The following is a 22,772-nucleotide window of genomic DNA, read 5'->3' as shown; positions in this document are numbered from 1 at the left end:
TGACTGAATATTGAAAAGGACGATTGTTGGTGAACTTTTGTGTAGAAGTTCCAATATATCGAAAGACTTCCTAGCAATAGGTGGCTAGGCGGCGTGTTCCATTTGATGGCGGTACGGGAAGCTGCACTACAAGTTTGGAGAGTTAGGCTCTTGGTAACATTGTCAATGATACTCAGAAGGTCTATGCTGTGGAGGAATTGTTAAAGAGAATTAGACATTGAGCAAGGTGGAGCTGGATATTCGCTAAGGTAGAGATTCTTGTGTAGAATTCCAAAAGGAGCGAGATATTCGTCTATTTCAATCAAGGTGGAGATTGTTGGGAATGCTTGAAATATGTTATTGTATTAGTCCCACATTGTCTAGTATTGGAATAGAGTAGAGTAATCAATGTTATATATTGGACTCAGGTCCCTTGTTATAATGTGCACCAGATATAAGCACCAAATAGAAACACCCCATGGGCAGGTGGACCCATGGGTATGCTAAGGTTTGTAATCCTTATTCTCTAATAATATCTTGGTAGCCGCTCATCGTTCCCGGGGACGTAGGCACAATTGGTCGAACCCCGTTAACAAATTCTCTTGTTTCTTCTCTATATTTATTCTATGCCTTTATTTGATTGCTTGTGGCCAACGCTGCGCAATGATCGCTTTCGCTGCACCAACATGAACCTGCGAGTTTATTAATGCAAGCTCTCTTACACGTACCAAAATTGCCTCCGGAATGGGAAGTGTACCGTGCTTCCGCGAATTCATCTATGATAACAGAAAATATATATACATTCAATGTTAATATGATAATTTATAATTTGTAGCAACTACCCTTGTAGAAAGTAATACCAACTTAACATGGAGGCATTCTACATAGATAACAAGGGAATAGGAGGACTGGAAATTCCGGGGGAAAGTAAATTGCACATGGGATAAAACATTAGTGGCATCAGAAGTTTCAAATATTCAATATTAAACCAAACTAACTCAGTTTCAAGCATGTACTTGCAGAAGACACAGACTTGTATGTTTGAAGCAGCATGGACACTTAAAAATAGTTGTCATGTCCGGACAAGTATTCAACATCAGACACTTCTGTTGTTAGAACTGGTATTCAAAAATTGTCGAAAGAATGGAGTAGAATGCTGAAATTCTCCCAAGAATCTAATTGATTTTGGGTTGGAGGAATAGGAAATTTGTTGGGGATAGTGATCTTGTTCAAAGCTCTATAATTCATACAAAACCGCCACCCTTCATCCTTCTTCACCAAAATAATTAGACGAGAATATGGGTTGATGCTATGTCGGATCACCCCAGCAACTAGCGTTTCTTGGACTAATCTTTCTATCTCGATCTTTTGATAACGAGGGTATTTACAGCATCTCAAGTTAGGTATTTTAGCATCTTCCTTGAGATGTATTGCATTGTCCTATCTTCTTTGAGGAGGCAGGCCTTGAAGATCTAAAAATACTTTCATATGTTCAATCAATAGGCTGTCTACTACCTGCGGTATTTGAAACTGTTGCGGTGTTGAGCTGTCTTCCAAGGTACACTGCAATATCAACCCCTCCCCTTCCTCCTTGACCACTTGCATGAGAGCTTCAAAGGTCAATTCGGATTTGGAAAGAGTTGGATTTCCCATTATTCGATGCACATTTGCTCCTTGCTTTAGAGTCAACTCTAACCTTCCAAAATCGGCTTTGACTTCCCCCAAGCTTGCCAACCAGTTCAGACCTAACACCATATCCACTCCCCTCAGTTCAAACAGATAGTAATCCTGAATGACTTCCAAATTTTGTAGCTTAATCAACAAATTAGAGCATTTGCCACGACACTTCACCTTACAACCATCACCCAAGTATAAGGGTGTATCATCCACCTACATTATCAAGTTTTGAACGAAATCTGAAGCGATAAAATTGTGTGAAGCTCCACAATCAATCAAAATGATATGGCTTTATCTCTCAATACATCTTCTATCTTCTAGGACTTAGTAGAAGTTAACCCTGCCATGGAACAAAGTGATACTTGTAATGAGTGGAAATTTCCTAACAAAGAATCATTATTGTTCTGTTCTTCCTCATCTTCCTCGTCCTCCATTATGATCATGCAGAATTGCTTGTTTTTACATCTATGCTCTCTACTATAGGGCTCATCACAATGGAAACATAACTCTTTCTCCTCTTCTCCCTCATTTCAGCACCAGTCAAGTGTTTTAACTCTCTCCCCCAAGCTTGCCCACCAGTTCAGACCTAACACCATATCCAATCCCCTTAGTTCAAACAGATAGTAATCCTGAATGACTTCCAAATTCTGCAACTTAATCAACAAATTAGAGCATTTTCCACGATGCTTCACCTTACGAATATCACCCACTTCGACTAAGTATGAGGGTGTATCATCTACCTCCAATTTCAAGTTTTGAACCAAATCTGAAGTGAAAAAATTGTATAAAGCTCGTCAATCAAAATGATTATGGTTTTATCTCTCAATACCCCTTCTATCTTCCAAGACTTAGTAGAAGTTAAACCCACCATGGAACAAAGTGACAATTGTAAGGAGTAAAAATTTCCTAACAAAGAATCATTATTGTTCTGTTCTTCCTCATCTTCCTCCTCCTTCATTATGATTATGCAAAATTGCTTGTTTTTACATCTATGCTCCCTACTATAGGGCTCATCACAACGGAAACAACCTTTTCTCTCTCTTCTCCCTCATTTCAGCACCAGTCAAGTGTTTGAACTCTCTCCTCCCACCCTCCCCCCGATTTTTACTACCTTCCTCGATTTGTATTTGACCCGCCGTTATGGGTGCACTACCAACCGAAGAATGTTCAATCCTCCTGTCCCACCCAGACTTAGGTTCCACAGTTACGGATTTACTTGGAAAATTGTTTTTAACAAAATTCGATGATCTAGAATAATTTCTAGGAACAATTTTCTTTTGTAAAACTAAATTCTTTTCTTCTATCATGATAGACTTCTAAATTATCTCTAAAAGAGTGTGGTGCTAATTTAACCTTAGCTTTAATCTCCTCCTTGAGGCCATTCAAGAAAATGCCCCAGACAAATTCTTGATCAATCTCCCTTAAGGCTCCCACACATTTCTCAAATTCTTCGACGTATTCCACTACCGGCCTTAACTGTTTCAGAGCCAACAACTGCTAGAAGGGATTCTGCACCATGGAGGGTTGAAATCTCCTAACCACCGCCGACTTGAATCCTTCTCGGGTAGGGTCGGATGTGCATCGACTCCACCATTGATACCTACTAAGAGCCTTTCCTTCCAGTGTCACCAAGGTTGCTTGCATCCTTTCGGTGTCGTTTACCTCCTTCAACACAAAGTACCTCTCAAGCCTTTGGGTCCAGCCAAAAGCATCATCACCTGAGAAGATAGGGATTTCCAGTTTTCGCCATCTTTCTCTTCCCAGTAGTTCTAGGTTTTCCTGATCTACCCAAATTCTGCTGCTTTCATCGTAGGAATTGGGGTACCCAGGTCTCGCCGTGAGAGTGGCCAATGCCTCCTCCAAGCAAGTTCTATGTTCTTCCCTTTCCCGTCGCATCTCTCTTTCTTGAATCCAATCATCTGGATTTCTGGCCATGCTTCTCGTTGATATCATGCACAAAAACCGAATGTTAGCGTTTTCTCAGGGACCAAGTCGGTGCTATAATACCAGTGTTGGAAATGGTATTCAAAGATTTGAAAGAATGGAGTAGAATGAAGAAATTCTCCCAAGAATTTAATTGATTCTGGGTTGGAATGTATTTTATTGAATGAAGAATGAACAACAATTATTGTAGAAAGAATAACAAGAATTGCAAAAAACAATAGTTAGAGATTGCCTCCCAGATCAGTGAATTCCCCAAACTGATTATCCCAATGAATTAGTTATGATATTTTCTAATACCTAATCCTAGTAAGGTATGTAAACCTCTTATTTATATCTTTCTAGCTTTACTAGTTAGTTATTTTCTTTCTCGTAGTGTACACTTGTTCAATAACGAGCTTAGGCCCATTAGGGTGGCTACCCCTCTCACCCCTAACATCTGCACACTCCAATGTATTCTACAACTGTTCCCATTTACTTCTTGAATTTTTATGTTGTTATAGATTGAAATGTTTCAATTCTTATATAAAGCTTTCTGTTTAACTTTTAGGACATTGTTCTTCCCTTGATTTAAGATTTTTACTTTTGATTTAATCATTAATTATATATCATGTATCATAATCGTGTTGTCTCCTAATTTGTAAAAAGTGCAATATTTGTAAACCAACTTATTCCACTTTTAAAAGATTAAAGTACAAAATAAGACTCATAAACTCTTACCCCATCGTCCGCAGGTGCAGAACTAGCTTTGAGCAGATTCCTCAACTTGTCCTGCAATGCAAAAACTGACATCAGTGTAATGCGTGCACGGAGACCAAAACCCAGCCTCAATGTTCTCTATCGTAGCTTGAACATGACAAAAAAGTGAATATGAATGGCTTTACTGCCGGACCTCAAAATGCATACCTTAAGATCAACAGAAGTACGATATGAGTATGACGAAAAAGAGAGCCGTCTTATCTCAGACCACCTTCCTGCTCTACATTGTGATACACCTTCGACCAATTTCATTACCTCAACAAGAGTCCAAGCTTGATGATGTTTCCTCCTCACTCCACCTTTAGTAGTCGGGACAGTAGCAATATTGCAATCCGATGTACGGCCAGATGGATCTGTCTTTTCTGGCTTCAATTCCTGTTGTAGCTCAATTGTGTCTAGTGCTGGACACTGCTCTTTCCCAGGTTGAGAAGCACACTAATAAACATACCCACCCACAAAAAGAAAGAGCATTAAAAAAAGTTAATACCTTTGGTATTAAATTTAATAAAAGGGGAAATAAATTTAGTCACCCTCTTGAAGTCCCATAAACCGTATTTCTCTATTCCTTTTTAACATGGGTGATAATTGGATGAGTTTGGATGGATTTAGATATGGATACTAATGGATGGATAGAAAACTATTCATCAATCCATATAAATTTATTACATCATATTTTTAATTTATTCAATCCATCTATATCCAATGGATTCTAATCCATCCATTCTATCCATGTATTCATTTTAATGAATATCCAACCCACTTTTTTTAATTTGAACAAAACATTTTTAATAAAGCAATTTGAAGAACAAAAATTCTTTTAGGAATTATTATTTAATAAAGCATTTTTAAATATCAATTTTAGAAAAATAATTTTCTTAACAAACGCTTTTAAAAAGTGTTTTTTTATAAACACTTTTAAAAAGGTAAATTTGTGAAGTTTTTTTATAAGCACTCTTATTGGCAAGACTCTGGTGCAACATAATTGGTAGGAGTGTAAAAGTTTGGTTCGGTTTTTGAAGCAATTTAGTGACCGAACCGAACACAAAGATAAGATTTAGTTTTACTCGATTAACTACAAATTTTATTTAGGAACCGAACTGTTCATTTATGGTTCGGTTTGGTTCTGCGATTTTTCAACTTATTTAAAGAAAATCCTTTATGAAATAGTTGAACAAAATTTGCAAAGTATAAAATCAACTAAATGAATACTAAATAAATGCATCAATAATAAAGTATTTAATACTCTTTCTAGTAAAACAATAATAATTCAAGATTTCAACGCACTACAAACTTTTTTTAGTCCACAAAATCTTCGACAATGTCAAACAAAATTTATGAATGACAAACTTGGTACCAATTCTTTAGTCCAACAATCTATCTTCTCAATGGATAATAGAGATAATATATATTTAGATTTGTTTACTAATTTATTTTTTCTATTTGCCTCTTACTTATAGCCTAAATGTATTAATATTCCTAAATTCTTAATCATATTTTATCTCATAACTTTAAAGTTTAACCATCCAAATATAAAATAAAATTATTTTTTAATATGCAGTTCGGTTCCAAAATTTACAAAATCGTGAACCGAACCGAACTTAAATGGTTCCAAATAAAAAAATTGAATCGAACCGCCGAACCGAACCGCATTTTATGGTTCGGTTCAGTTCGATTTCATCAGTTTCACGGTTGAAACGGAACTGCTTACACCCTTAATAATTGGGGCTTCCACAAGTTGTATCCAACAATCCATTATCCTGAAATATTTCATTTTGTTATTATATTATTATATTAGTCAATAACCAAAATGATATATTTATATTTTGCATTAAGATGTTGGGGTAAAGCACTAAGGCTGAAATCGTTTATACTTTTTTAATAAACACTTTTTAAAAACACAATTGCAATTTTCAACTTTTATAATGTGTGTGGGATTGTTCTTAAAAAGGTGGGAGAAATTTTTTATATTAATATTCAATTAATTAAAAAAAAATGTTTTTAATTTAATTTTTTTGGATGGAGTGGGTATCCATCCAAATGGATATACCCATGGATATCTATTGTATATAATGGATGGATTTGAATCCATTTGAATCCATTTATTATCAATACTATCAATTAGATTATATCAATTTAAATTCATTAGTTCTAACGGATGGATTTAGATGGATTTAATTTGAATGAATTTTAGATTATGGATAATTTTATCGGCCCTACTTTCTAATAACATTCTTTTATCAAAAAAAAAAAAAAGAAAACTACTCTTTCTACAATGAGAGGAGTCACATATAGTTGGTCTTACTAACTGATGCAACTTCAGGACCTTGTCCGGACTCTCATAATCAGAATTAGAATCATGCAGTCCATGTTCTCCAAGATCCTCATTACCCAATTTTGCGTCCTCACCCATGCCAATTGGAAGGAAATTCTGGAAAAAAAATATAAGGTTTTCCATTTTTAAGAAAATAGGAAGCAGTGAAAAAGAGAAATTCACTTGGCATACTATCAAACAGACCAATACCCGAAGACAACAACAATAGGAAGCCATTGCCTTGCCATTTAAATAGAAACGGGAGAAAAGGGGGAAAGCATTTTCTATTTAAAAAAAATTAAGTTAATGTGCTTGCTAATAGAATCACCAATTTTATCTAATAAAAGAAAAAGATTGTCTGACATCAACCAGCAATAGAGACAATGGGATCGAACAGAATGTGTGAACAAGAAGAACCACACCCTACTGAGGGGGTAAAGTTAAAACTAAGTGTTGCTTTCAAATATTTAAGAATGAAACAGTACCACTTACCATAAGAGATGTCATATTTTTCCTTGCACGACTTCTACGAAGCCGAGAAACACAATGAATTTGAACACTAGAACCTCCAAGAGTGTCTACCCTGGTGATAAACATTCTCACCTCTTCTGGAGGAGCATTCCTAGCAGGCCTGGTGTGTCCGAGTCCTATATTTTTACTAGAACTGATCAACCTAGGGTTGTGTTCTCTAGATTCATTTTCAGAGAGCTGTTCAATGTACCTCTTAGTGGGCTTCCTTATTCTTTTCACAGCTCTTTCTTCCAACTGATAATCCTCACTTCCCAATTCATCTTCCATATTATGATTTCTCAGTATTTTTTCTGCTACAACTAGATTGTCTTATGAAGGCATATTTTCGATTGAGATTGCAGCTTCAGCAATCCCATTCGCCGAACAATCTTCACATTTTCTAACAATTTTCCTATATTTAACAATGAAAGTTGTTGCTAAAACATTGCATGAATTAGTTAAACTCATGGCAATCCTCCTCTTCAGCCCGTGCTTGTCTTTCGCAGTAGTTGAGCGACCAAAAGTTACTTTAAACAGTTCATGAAGTTCTCTAATTGATAATTTGTCCAATCATATTTCTCCTTCAAACGAAGAAAAATCATGCTTTAACTTGGAATGGACAGCCGAAGCAGATGATCCACTTTCCATCACTCCTTCTGAAGGCCTAGAACACTGATCGAAATTCCCAGATTGATTGCTATGAGTATAATTTAAACTTGATGCTATTGAAGGTATTTCCCCGTAGGGGGTATCACATTGAATTTTCCTATCCATGACAGGCAATTTATCAGCAGAAAACTGGCTGTCCCCCAGAGACAAGTGAAGCTTCTTTTCATGTTTGACCTTTTGTAAAATCTGCTCAATGTACTACATAGAAGTTTAGAGATCGAGAAGGATCCTCGGAACAAAATACTATGAATAATATGCATATAAACAAGGCCATAAACTTTTTCCCGAAGTAACACAAGAAAAAGAAAATTTTGCAAGTTACTCAGAAATATGTTAAGAACCACCCAAATAAAACTACATACAAGACTGTAAACACAAAAAATTCAAGTTATAAGACTCAGATAACGAATCTGAACAAGCACATAAGTGCATACTATTGATGAGAAATGAGTTAAATGGAGGGAGTGGAGATTGGGAGAATTGAGTTGTGGGTGTGGTGCATGAAGATGAGGAAAAGTGTTCGTGTATAGAGGTAAAAGAAAAGAGCTTGGGCAAATAGAAAGTAGAAGACATGTTTCTTCATTGATGTGAAGTGTAACCAAAATTGTAAAAAAGTAGAACCTTCAAATTTCGAATCCGAACAATCATATCTACTTATTTGAAAAAGACAGTGAAGAGAGAAAAAAAAAAGCTTGAGGTTTGATAAGTGAATGCTTTTGAGGTTTGGCAAACACCAAAACTGGTTCAACATGTGTCGCTTCAACAACTTATGATGGCCTTAATTACATATATAGTACAGACACACAAATATATATACATATAATAGGTTTTCCAATAGCTTCCCTGTTGGTTGGGCTTTCTATCTCGTGTTGGGTCACCCCTTGAGCCTCCACTTCGGCGACGTGAATGATGTCGCCTCTCCCACTCTGTTACAACAGCCGCCATATATGGGTAAGGGGCAGTCGAGACGACCTTTGGGCCTCATAATCTCCTCCCGGCCTAGCCTGCTACCTAGTCTTCCTGGCCGAACTGACTCATAGAGTGCCACTGTCTCCAGTGCCAGCCTGACTACTGCTTTTTTATTCGTAGAAAAAGAAAGATATTTGAGTCGTTCACTAATCTTTCAAACTCTTATAATTTAAATTCTATTTTTACGTGCACATAAAACTAGAATTATTAATTTCATAAAGCAAAAAACATAACTATTTATATTTTTTTTCCCGTGTAGTTGATTAAGGAAATATAAATAATAAAAAACATAAATAAAAATAAGAATTAAATAAGTAATTAAAAGGATGTCACACGAAAACAAGAATATACATAATGTTGAGGAATATGAACATCATTAAAGAAGATTCTAAATGACAAACATAATAATAGGATGTGAATAGTAAGTACTAAACAGGCAATATTAATACTTTTAAACATGTTAGCCGTACATTTGTACAGAACGATATATTTTTGCCACATGATTAAGAACACACATTATTACAAATGTATTTGTATGATTAAGAACACATGTTACTTATAAATTCGCACGGTTAAAAACACATATATTACACATGTATTTGTATAATTAAGATTAAACTCATGCATTTAATAGTTAAAAACACATATGTAATTCTCACGTTCGCATCGCTAATAACACATATGTTACCTGTGCATTCACATAGTTAAAACACATATATTATTAAATGGATATCCAATCTGATTTTTTTTTGAACTAAAAATTTTTATTAAATAAAATCATTATTTTAAAAACTACTATTTCAACTAAACATTTTTTAAAATCACCTTTTAAAAAAACGCTTCTAAAATTATTTAGAAATCATTTTTTTTTAAAAAGTGATTTTTTGAACTTTTATAGAAAAATATTTTTTTTTCAAAATTATATGAACATGTGTCATTTAAGGTTCCACGTGTAAATTATTTAACAAATACTTTTATAGTGTAATACGCATTGTCAATATAAAGATTTATACATAATCACTATATCATTCACTGTTCGTTTGGATTACTTTTTTTAATAGCTAATGATAATTAAAATAAACAGTGAATGATGCAGTGATAGTATATAAAACTCACACATTGGTCAATGCATACATTTTTATCATACATCTATATGTTATGTACTTAAGAATAAAATTTTAATATTAACTATATACACATTTCCTATAATTGATATCAATTTCATAAAATATTAAAAGTGAGAGTGAGAATCATGGATGAATTTTCTTGAATTTAGTTTTCTTAAATATTAAATGAAATTGAAAATGTAAAGAAAATCATCTTTTTATTTTTATTTTTGGATGGATTGGATATCCATCCAAATGAATATATTCATGGATATCCATCCAAATGAATATATTCATGGATATCCATTCGATATAATGGATGGATTTGAATCCATTCATAATCAACACTATACATTGAATTATATCTATTTAAATTCATTAGCTCTAATGAATGGATTTGGATGAATATAATTTGGATGGATTTGGATGGATTGTGGATTGTGGATAATTTTGCCACCTCTAGTATGGGTTGCTTTGCCTTAGCTTTACATAAGTAAAAATAGTAGAATAAAAAATATAAAATAATTCATAATCAACAATTTGAAGCAATACAATTGTATGACCCTATTTTATCTCAATCCACTTTTCCTTATAGCATAAGGGTATACATAGTATTTTCTTCAGATAGTAATGGACTTAGCATTTTCCATAGCATAAGATAACTATCATGTGAATCTTTACCACATGATATATCAATAGTTTATAGAAGCTTAAATCTCAAATAAAATGATTTAAGTCATCCTAGTAAGTACTACTTGTTATTTAGTTATTTGTGTACACAAAAATCTTAGCAATTGATTTTGTTAAAAAATATGAAGTATTTATTGTTGGTAAAATCACTCAGACAATATACAGTGCAAGTTAACCTTGCATTTTGAAAATTTTAGCTTAACAATAAAAACATATTTGCAAAGCTTTTAATTTTTCATAGTCTTTTTCCAAAGGAGCCTACTATAAAACATGAGTAATTATTTTTTATATTTTCAAAATCTAATGTAAAAGTGATATACGCATTTAAGAGTTTGCGAGTGATATTGTGATAGGCCTATATATGTGGTACAAAAAATTAAGTTTTATTTTCAAAATAATAACTAAAAATAAATCCATAGAAGCGGTTGTGATAGATATATTCCTTTACTTCAATGTTCACATTTTCTACATTTTTATTTCCAAAATAATAATAATAAAATACAACCATAACAACTTTCATATAGAAAACATTGATATACGTCACTATCACTATATCATTCACCATTCATATATAATCGTTATTGACTCTTCAAAAAAAGTAATCTAAACAAATGGTGAATGATGTAATTTAATGTCTCACAGTTAAAACTTATTATTTTAACACACTCTAAATTGGTAAGTACACATTCCTTTATTGTATTAATCTTTCTTGTATTCTTCATATCTTATTTTCACTATTGTGTCCAAAGCCTTTGTAATATCTAATAATGATTTTGGTTTTTCTATAATTCAATCATACAAAATAATTGGAAGAAAACATCATCCTTACTTATAAGTTAGTATCTATATTTTATGTTTTTTGTCGATGACAAATTTCTTGTTGCAGCTAGTTATGGCAAAGTCTCTCCGTAAATTCTAAATTCATTTATTTATTTATGATATGATATAAAAGACAAAGACTAACCATAAAATTTCAACAAATATTATATTATCAGAGTTATCATTTTAATTACCCACATACATGACACTATATATAAACAATAGCTATTTCACTCAATTTAGATTAATTAGAATCATGTGCATCATATTTACCTTCATTAGGCAATATATGAGAGAACTTCTTCTCTTCCAAGAAGTGTCAAAGTCCATATACCCCAATATAGTAGGATTATATATGACAAACATATCTTTGAGTGAATGAATGAGTAGGAATGGAGGTGAGTATGAGATGTTAGAAACATTATCGTAACTATTCAACTTTTCAAACACAAAAAATAGAAGTTATAAGAACTCATGATAAAAACGTTGTAAGGAAATATCATAGAAGAATCTACCGATCGGTTTCATAGGTAAAGAAGTTTGCGGAAGAAAAAATGGAAAATGTTTAGTCTGGAAGAAAAAATGGAAAAAGTTTAGATTTTAGTTTCAGCTCTCCCTCATCCAAATTACATTTCTAATCCCGCAATCAAACGTATCAGAAGATAGATGGTTACTCATTTTGATAATATCATCTTATAATAATAAATGAGCCTGCATGTAACATTAATTTATTGTATCTATAATTATAAAATGTCTAAATTATCCCCATTAATACTAAAGACATAAGTAAAGTCAACCTATACATAATAACTTATTTAACTATAATTTTGATACAAAATATAAAATATGAGAAAAAATTGAATGAAGTGAAAGTGTAAGAGTTTTATACACTGCTAGCTCATTACTTATCATTCATTTTTTATCATTATTGCATCTTCAAAAAATAATATAAATGAACGATGGATGATGTATGAATTGTATATAAATTTTTACACTAATAGTACATATAATTACACTCATATAATAAATGTTATTTTAAGCAGTAAAATAAGGTTAAAAGAGACTATACATTTATGTAAATTCCTTTTCAATAAGCTTATTCTATAAATTCTTATTATTTATAAATAAAAATAATTATTGCATAGCATTTTCGTTTGTTCTCCTATTATTAGTAAATATTAATTTTTTCCAATATTTTTGTTAACTTTCATTAATAGATTCAATATTTAGATAATGTGTAATTGTAATTAGTTCATTTTTTAAAATTGATCTTACACGTGATATTAATTAGACCTTTATAAAAATATGGATTGAAAGTGCTTATCAACATAATAGTTTTAATAAACTCAATGGTTGTGTTAATCTTTAGTAAAGGAAATTCTAAATTCTTTATCTTATTATTTTCAATTTATATTATGCAATATTTTTTTTATGATTATATTTTATCTTATGTGATGCTGGTGATAAAAATTTGGGTTAATATGTAAATTCGTGCTTATTAACACCACAATAAATATATTGATCGAAAATAGCTTAATTATAGATACACTTACATACACCTGAACTTATACATAACCAATCGCCAAAAATAATATTTTAGTTTTAAATTATTGGAAAAAGTGTATAAAACCCCCTAAACTTTATGCCTTTTGCAAGGAGGCACCATTAACTATTTTTTCTTCCTAATTACTCCTTAAACTTTATCATTCAATAAAATTGGTTGCTGTATACATATATTATTAAATTAATCATAAATAATTAGGAAATTCATGCAATACATTATACTTAAAAGGTAATCATGCATATAAAATACTTGTAAAACTTAGTTATTTGAACATCTTATTCTTAAAGAAGTGATACTTTGTTAGTGGAAAAGTTGGTGGTGATTGGTTATGTACTTTTTTACTCTTGGTTGTTCCTTTTCTAACATTTTAACCTCTTCTGATACTGTTAACATGTGGTGAAAATATAGTTGATATGAGTAGAATTTCAGCTCCTCAATTTGAAACAACTAAATTGGTTTTTATCTCTATCTGGATGCTACTTGAATTTCATAAATTTTATGGTCTCTTTAGTATACTTGAATTTTACAAATGTTTGTGTTGCACCTTGTGAATGTGGTCCTAATACTTACATTGTTCAGTTGTAGCACATGGACAGTGTGGAGCAACAACATCTCAAGTTGATTTAAGAATTAGATACTCAAATAACAAAATTGTACAAGTATATATATGCATGATTACTTTTAAGTATAATGTATTGCAATAATTTAATTGTTATCTATGACTAATTTAACAATATATTTATACAGAGACCAATTTCACCAAATGATAAAGTTTAAGGAGTAATTAGGAAGAAAAAAAGTTCATGGTGCCTACTTCCAAAAGGCATAAAGTTTAAGGGGGGTATGCACTTTTTCCTAAATTATTTTTTCAATTGTTTTTTAACCCAATAGTTTTAGGTTCATGTTAATTACTTTACTAACTTGTCATCATACAATTATTATTTTACTCATCTTAGTGATAGAAATTTAAGAGTCTAAAAATTGAATGGAAGAATATGTAAAAATAAGTAGGTAAAATAAAAATGTTTAGGAGAGAAGATAAAGTAAATTAAATAGTAACTTGAAGCACATGTAGAAATAATTTGGAAAGAGAAAAGTTTAGGAGAGAAGAGAAAGTTGGAGAGAGAAATGTTTAAAAATTTCTTCCATTAAATGCAACAAATGACTTAAATGACTTAAATGTCCCTTATAAGCAACAAATGTGAAGTGATTGAAATGTTTAGTTTTGTCATTTCATAATTCCATTTTAAACAAATACAACATGTTATTACAAATATATCCCTTTAAATGCCAAATGTCAAGCATAGAGAATTCTTTTTTAGTAATTGTGCTAGCCATTGCATTAATATATAGATATGGATTTTGCTGAACTAGGAAATTATTTTGATCGATATTTTTATTTAGAGGGTGAGTCTCGATACAACGACTACTAGAAAAAACTCACATGTTCAGGCACACTACTAGTAAGAAAAGAAAAAAGATTGGATTATGTGGAGTTTAACATAATGAACTAGAAAACCGCCAAATATTGCACCACCTACCATTTTGTATTTTGTGTCGTGTCCACCTTTATTGAGCTTTTAATTCATGCCAAAATGCCACTATACAATCGTGTACTTGTGGGAATAAGACTGTGTACATTTATCCTTCCTAGACCCCACTCAGTGGAAGACTCGTGCACTGAGCTACATTATACAATTATGTCCTCTTTCATGCATTGAAATTATCCCTCACCAAACTCGTCTGAAACCCTACCTTCTATCTTCCAAGTCACTGTTATCTACCATTTCAAAGATTACCGAGTATCTGATCCAGGGTAGACAGTTTTATCCCATGATCTATTCAGCTAGTGTTTTGTTTTCTCTCTGAAACAATAACCATCATATCTTATTCACTACATTGTTAATGTTCTTCTCACTTTAGATCACATCTGGAAGTTGGGTCCATTAAATAGCTTAGCTACACACTTCTATATTTATAATCAAAACAGAAGAAAACATGGCAAAGGAAGAGAAATTAGTGAGTTTTTACCATTCTATCATGTGAGATGATTACCACTTTAAATTTCTTTTCAGGTCAACCATTTGGAAGTAAAACTTAAATTAGTTAATAACCATTGATCTTGTAAGAAAATAATTTATTTCCTGATATATAAGTGGATGATGAGGATAAGTAAATGTTGTGCATTCACTTATACAATAGTTAAATATATGTGGCTCTTACTCTGTACATTTTAATTGCCTAAAGCTAGACAAGTTTTTGCATTTGAATATTGGTATTGAAAAGAAGTTTGACCATAACTTTGGAGGTTGTAATTAAAAAACTACCAATTTTGATATACTTAAACATTTAATGGAGTTCTTTATGTGGTGTAATGTCAAGAATCGAATCAACTTAGATCATCTTAGTTCTTGTATGTATGTGTGTAATTTTTCGAAATTAGTTGAGGCATACTATAACATACATTGACGATGCTATTGACTACAGATTCAAGGCATACCAAACTCACCATCCCTTGCTTTTATGAATTCTCAGTTATCTGGGTTATCTCAGAAGCAACAATAGTTTAAGCAAATACCAGCTATGTCTCGTCCTGCCTCACCATTGCGTCTTCAATAACAGCAGAGGCAACAACAACTAGTTTCATCTACTCAACTGCAACAAAACTCTATGACCTTGAATAACAGTAGTTATCCTAGCTAATGCAACAATAGAAACCAATAAGGAAGCCTCAACTACATCAACAACAACAACCCTAGCCTCAAGAGCAGCAACAACACCTTATACAACAACAACCTCAACAACAATCTCAGTTAACGACAACTGTTCATCAACAACAACAAAAGCATTCTCCAAGGGTTCCAAGATTGATAAGGCCAAACCCAAGCCTAAGATTAAGCATGTATATAGAAGGATAAAAATGAAAGTTTGGTTAGTAAATAACAAACTATCGACAAATACCCTTCGGTAGTTAAGTTGGTTGGACAACCTATAATTAGAAAGTAAGGCTTAGGAGTAGTTAGTTGGTTAGAAAATTAATTTTTAATTGTGGAATCAGAGGGTTTCGAGTATGATTAGACCAAGTTGGAGTCATTTTTCAAGCCCGTTGATCTTGGTAAAGAAGAAGGATGGAGGATGGTGGTTTTGTGTTGATTGTAGAGCCCTCAATAATATTAGAGTTCCTAAAAAATTCTCAATTCTTATGATAGAAGAACCGTTGGATGAGTTAGGAGGAGCTTCCCTTTTTTCAAAGTTGGATATGAAATCATGATACTACCAGATTCGAATGAAGAAGGAAGACATTCCAAAATCGACTTTCCGCACTCACGAAGGTCATTACGAGTATATGGTGATGTCGTTTGGGCTTACTAACGCTCCTTATAATTTTCAAGCACTTATGAATGACGTCTTCACACCATATTTGAGGAAGTTTGTGCTAGTATTTTTCATGAAGGTCATTACAAGAAGTGTTATTTTGGAGCAGAGAAATTGGAAGTGGAATTCAGGCTAACCGAGACAAAATTTCAGCACTAAAATAGTGGCCCTCACCTAGAGACATTAGGGGATTGAGAGGATTTTTGGGTCTCATAGGATATTAGCGCCTATTTGTGTTAGATTATGGGGTTATGGATAGGCCGTTGACACAACTTTTGATGAAGAACAAGTTTCAATAGTCAAAAGAGGCTCAAGATGAATTGGAGAAGTTAAAAAATGTCATGCAAGAGTTAACCACCCAGGTTTTACTGAATTTTAGTGTGCCCTTTGAGATCGAGAATGATGCATCGAGATTTGGCATTGGAGCAGTTCTTATTTAGCAAGGACAACCTCTGGCATTTGTGAGTCAGGCTTTGTCTAAGAGGGCAAAAATGAAATCAGTTTATGAAAGGGAGTTTATGGCCATTGCTTTCGCGACCCGAAAGTGGCATCAATATTTGTTGGGACATCATTTTATTATCAAGACCGATCAAAAAGTCTTAAGTGCTTATTAGAACAACAAATTTTGGTGGGTAATAAACTGAAATGGGTCACAAAGTTGTTGGGGTTTGATTTCGAAATCTACTAAAAACTAGGCTCGAAGAATCAGGTAGTTGATGCATTGTCTCGGGTTATGGAATACAAATTGACTTCCATGGTTAAGAATGACAATTTGGTGGAAATGGCCAACGAAGTGTTATTAGGTGACAAGTTGACTCGACTCATTCAAGAAGTGATTCAAGACCCGAAGTCTTATCCCTTGTATTCTTTTCCAAAGGTTGTTTATGGTTTAAGGGTCAGCTGATTTTTCCCCCTAAGTCCGCATGGATTCCCTTGTTGTTACAAGAGTTTCATGCCTCACTATGGGGACGACATTCTAGAGTAAACATGACTTATAAATGAGTAGCTATGGTATTTCATTGGAAAGGAATGTGACGGGACAATGAAAAGTTTGTGGCGGAATGCGTGGTTTGTCAAAAAAAACAAGTTTCAAGCCCTGAAGCCAGCGAGTTCAATTCAACCTCTTCCAATTCCCAATAATGTATTGGAAGATGTCTCGATGGATTTCATTAGGGGATTATCTAAGGCTAAAGGAGCAGACACAGTTATGGTTGTAGTTGATCGCTTGAGTAAGTTTGCACATTTCATTCATTTGCATCACCTTTATTCATCCAAGGAAGTTGTTGAAGCCTTTGTTAAGGAGGTAATATGATTACACGGTTTTCCTAGTTCTATTGTGTCTGATCATGACCAGATTTTTATCAGTTTGTTTTGGAATGATTTGTTTCGTTTAACATGCAACAAGCTGCGTTTTAGCTCCGCTTACCATCGTCAAACGGATGGTCAGACAAAAGTCGTTAACTGAACACTAAAGACATACTTAAGGTGTTTTGTCAGTAAGCACCATTGTAGTGCGTAATGTGGGTATCCTGGGCAGAGTTGTGGTTCAAATGTTTGTTAGGTATCAGTGGACAAAACACACCTAGAAGGGGGGTTGAATATGTGTTGCGGATACCAATTACCACTTTTCGCACTGAAGCCCTATTCTGGAAAATGTCCCAATTATTCAATTAACACCCTGTCTTAAACGGTTAACTCACAGAAAACAACAAGTTGCAGAATGACTTATTTCACAGCTACTCACCGATATTCAAGAATAGATAAAGCATATATGTTTGAACAAAATTAAACTAGATATAACAAATTAACAGTATCCAAAATATCAGCTAATATTAGGCAATGAAACAACTTGAATCGTAAAGAGATTAGGTGGTAAGATACCATGAGACAACTTCCCTTATTACAACAAAAAAAAAAGGAGTACAAAGACAGAGTATTATAATGCACAATGTAGCTCAAAATATTACAATTGAAACTCAGCTAAAAAACCTATACAAAACTCACAAGTTAACATGAATATGTATGAGTTCATTAATATGCAGAAACATAGAAATTCTATCCTAAAATTATTCTAAAGAAATGCAAGAAAAGATAGCAATGTTTAACATATTAACCATATACAATTAGATGACAATTAAACCCTAAGCATGACACTATCTCTCACTATCTCACAATGCATTTCACTATGCCTATATGACACAATTAAGCACGAAAAATATGAAACCAACAATTCTAAAAATGATTCATTTGATGTGTTGTGCATGACCTAAACATACAGTTTATATAGAAAACATTTCTGAGACTCAGTTAATCGATTAAGTGCTCTTTTAATCGATTAACGGGTTGTTGAGAATAACTATTTTCAGGTTTTCAGTTTTTTGTTAAAACTGAATTCATGTTAATCGATTAACACCATACTTAATCGATTAACTGGCATACTTTTCACCTAGATGATTAATAAAATGGTAAACTACTTATATGTTATGCTTATCAACTATACATATTTTACCAATATATTATGCTTAAGATGCACAAGTAACATGTATGATTAATAAATGAACATATAATAATCTAGATGACATGTCTCATGTAAATGAATTGATTATTTTTAAGGCTTGTGAGAATTGCATCTAGGTTTACCTAACCTAGACTCAATATCTAAGGCACACATCTAAGACTTTAAAAATGACTCTTTTAAGGAACCTAGTCTAGGTATGAAACCCTTGAGTCCACGACATGTTGATTTGTTGAGCCATCTTCAAGCTTTCACTAAATCATCGTCTTCATCAAAACATAGGCAATCTAATAGTGTTATACTTGACAATTTGCACTTTCAGTCTCCCCCTTTTTGATGATGACAAACCCGACACCAAATCTTGTTTTCATGCATAACTTGATGATGGTTATAGAATGCATGGTTGTTAATTTTCAAAGTTATAGTGCATAGCTAGATAACGAAAGCTGAATATTATTTACAACCTGCAAACTCACATCAATCAACAAAGCAACCTTTCTCCCCCTTTTGACATTATCAAAAAGATGAACTAATCAATCTAGTCAAAAGTAATAAGAGTTATGTAATGAAATGAAAACTGTAATCAATAAATTAATTTTGGGGATTTAACTAATTAACCAGTTGAAGGAAGCTTGAACAAATGCACTTGTTGACAAACACTTAATTGATTAAATATGTATGCTACTCGATTAAATGGACATAATATAGTAAATGAACAAATTTAATGGCATGAAAGGTTATACAAAAACTAACTAAGCATAGAATGATCAAGCATTAATATTATAGCATGTAAAAAACAGGCTTAATCAAACAAGATAGATGTAGATAACCAATCATGGTCAAGTACCATTAAACATACATTCATACTATATATGACATAGATACACATATGATATAAGCAATTTAAAATAAAACCAGTAACGATTAAACTTCAATGTCATGCATATCAAGTGATACTAGTTTAGCAAGAGTAAATAGTAACTATTACAATCCAATAAAATCAAAGAGAAAATATGTCTAATATAAGGATGCAGAGGAATTAAACCAATAGAAGAATTAAACCAAAGGAAACCTAGGGTCTAAGGTCTTCTAATCTAAGGATACGGAGGAAGGTCTCTATCATCAAGAACTGTCAGACTACTATCTACCTGGATGAGGACTCTCAGCTTTTCAAATTCTACACAAAATCTATCATTCTGTGCCTCAATAGTGTTTTGAACAAAGCTCCTCATAGACTGATAGTGATTATCAATGTAGGCGACCTGACGTTCCTCAAATTGGTCCAAGTATGTATTGTAAGAATCATTCAAAGACTGGAAATGTAGATCCATTCTATTATTCAGCCTTTGCTCCATAGCATCCAACCGAGCTAATCCAAAGCGTGGTTCCTGTAGTGCGTGTCTAGCCGACTCCCCCTGTATTCCTGCATTATGCTGATCCATTCCTTCCTGATCCTCATCTCTAGATAAGTCTAGATCCACAGTAGTGTAATCCTCTTGGTATTGCCAAGTATTCCCATACTTGTAAATACCCATCTTGTGGATCAAACATTCACCAACCATGTGATCTTTATTAGAAGACTCCATGATGATGGTGTCAGACACATCAATATGCAGATAATCGATGATCCTCGAAATGAATATACTATAGGGTAGCTACTTGGATTGCGAAGTAGACACACCATACATGACCTTAAGGATCTCCTCATGCCAATTAACCATAACATTTTCCTTAACAACATATATGAACCTCAAATTATTCACGGTGGGCTGTGCATGATTTGTGTTCCTCTGAACCAAAATATACGCTATCAGATAGTGCAATAGCCTATTTTCCATCAATAATATAGATGGCGACCTCTCAAACATGACTTGTAAACCTCAGCAACATCGAATGAGTCACAATTACCAATGTTAACACCATTGATGGACAAACCTCCCACATTCATGAAACTTTCCTCACTTAGCTCAAATAAATTTCTAGAAACTATAGACCAATACTTGCCATCCTTATATCTAAAGTTGGCATAAAATTCTCTAATCAAAGTAGGGTATATATTTCCCTTTAATTCCAGAAAAGTGACATCTCTTTGAGCTTGCATGCTTTACGGATATTCAAAATTTTGTTTCGGCATCCAGGTTAAATCGGCATACCCGATATAAGAGGTTTCCTGCCCTGAAACTTTGACAACTGGGTTTCCTACAATATGAGAGAGTAGTAGGGGTCTTTGCGGTCCTGCCTCACACCTGGATTTGAAGATGAAGGAATTGGAGCCCTTCGTACGCGTTGAACAGTTGTCTCAATCCTTTTTGAATGACTTCTTTCCATTTTGATTGCGAAACCAAGAGAATTGAGAGATTAAGGAGGACTTTGGGAGGAACCTAACCTTAGGGTTTGGAATTGTGGAAAATGGGTTTCCTTGACAAATTTGAGAAGAAATGGGATGAAATGAAGTACGATGTGGGTAGAGGGTAAGTTTAATATTCTTTTAAGCTAAGAATTCAGATTGTGTTGTTGCCTCTGAGATTTAGAGAGAAAAGGGGATAGAGAGGATTTGAAAAAAATTACAAAAACGCTGATGTTTCTACTTTATCTGCCGCCGTTAATCGATTAAGAGTTGTACTTAATCGATTAATCATAGTTAAAATTCTAGATTTTCTAAAAAGTAAGCCCAAGTAATCGATTAAGATGTGATATTAATCGATTAAATTTCATGAAATGTAAAGTGTTGGCTACTGGAACTCACTCTAATCGATTAAGACTCATGGTTAATCGATTAACAATCACTAGATTTGTAGAATCAATTAGGTTATTGAGTTTTAGAAGCATGCAAAGATTTTTAACATGTTTTAAGCAATTTGAAGCAAACACACATACATATATAGCTTATTATACTAGATCATGAATCATATTAGGAATAGAATGCTTTTAACAAGTATTCATTTTGTAGCATATTAGACATTTAACATGCGAAGCACATAATAAAGATTTAGATGATTTAATCAAGGATTCCAAGTTCTCTTCGAAGAACATAGAAAGTATTTCGTGAGAGGGGTTTGGTGAAAAGATCAGCTAATTTCTTAGTAGTTTCAACAAATTCGAGCACACAATTGCCTTTTTGAACATGATCACGTAAGAAATGACGTCTAATTTCTGTATACTCGGTTCTCGAATGCAAAACGTGATTCTTGGATAGGTTTATGCCACTTGTATTATCACATTTAATGGGGATCTTTTCTAGATTAAGACCAAAGTCCTTAAGTTGTTGCTTCATCCATAGGATTTGAGCGCAACACACACTAGCGATAATGTATTTATGTATTTCGCTTTGGCGGTGGACAAAGCAACACAAGTTCGCTTTTTACTGTGCCATGCAACTAAGGAACTGCCTAGTAAGTGACAAGTCCCACTACTGCTCTTCCGATCTAGCTTACATCCAGAAAAGTCATAATCGGAATACCCTACCAAGAATAATGAGGCATCCCTAGGATACCATAATATCATATTTATTGTTCCTTTTAAATATCTCATGATACGTTTAACAACACTATAATGTGAATCTTTAGGTAATGCTTGAAATCTAGCAAACATGCAAACACTAAACTTAATATCAGGGTGGCTCGCAGTCAAATATAATAAAGAGCCGATTATCCCTCGATACTTGCTTACCTTAATAGATTTTCCCTTTTCGTCTTTGTCTAGATAGAAAGCGGACGCCATAGGTGTATAAGCTTCTTTACATTTTTCCATGTCAAATTCTTTGAGTAACTCCTTGAAGTACTTCGATTGATGAATGAAGATTCCACTTTACATTTGTTTAATTTGTAGCCCAAGGAACAAAGTCAGCTCACCCATCATCGACATCTCAAATTCTCCTTACATCATCTT

At 33.2% G+C, this 22,772-nt stretch overlaps 1 pseudogene; it reads right to left on the bottom strand.

Moving 5' to 3' along the window:
- The window catches only part of LOC109347020, a 20,059-nt pseudogene extending 11,268 nt beyond the window's left edge, over positions 1 to 8,791 (bottom strand).

Source organism: Lupinus angustifolius, chromosome LG05 (assembly GCF_001865875.1).
Source record: "Lupinus angustifolius cultivar Tanjil chromosome LG05, LupAngTanjil_v1.0, whole genome shotgun sequence".
NCBI classification, from domain to species: Eukaryota; Viridiplantae; Streptophyta; class Magnoliopsida; order Fabales; family Fabaceae; genus Lupinus; species Lupinus angustifolius.
Note: the sequence above shows the minus strand (reverse complement) of the source record. Positions and strands in the feature narration are given on the sequence as shown.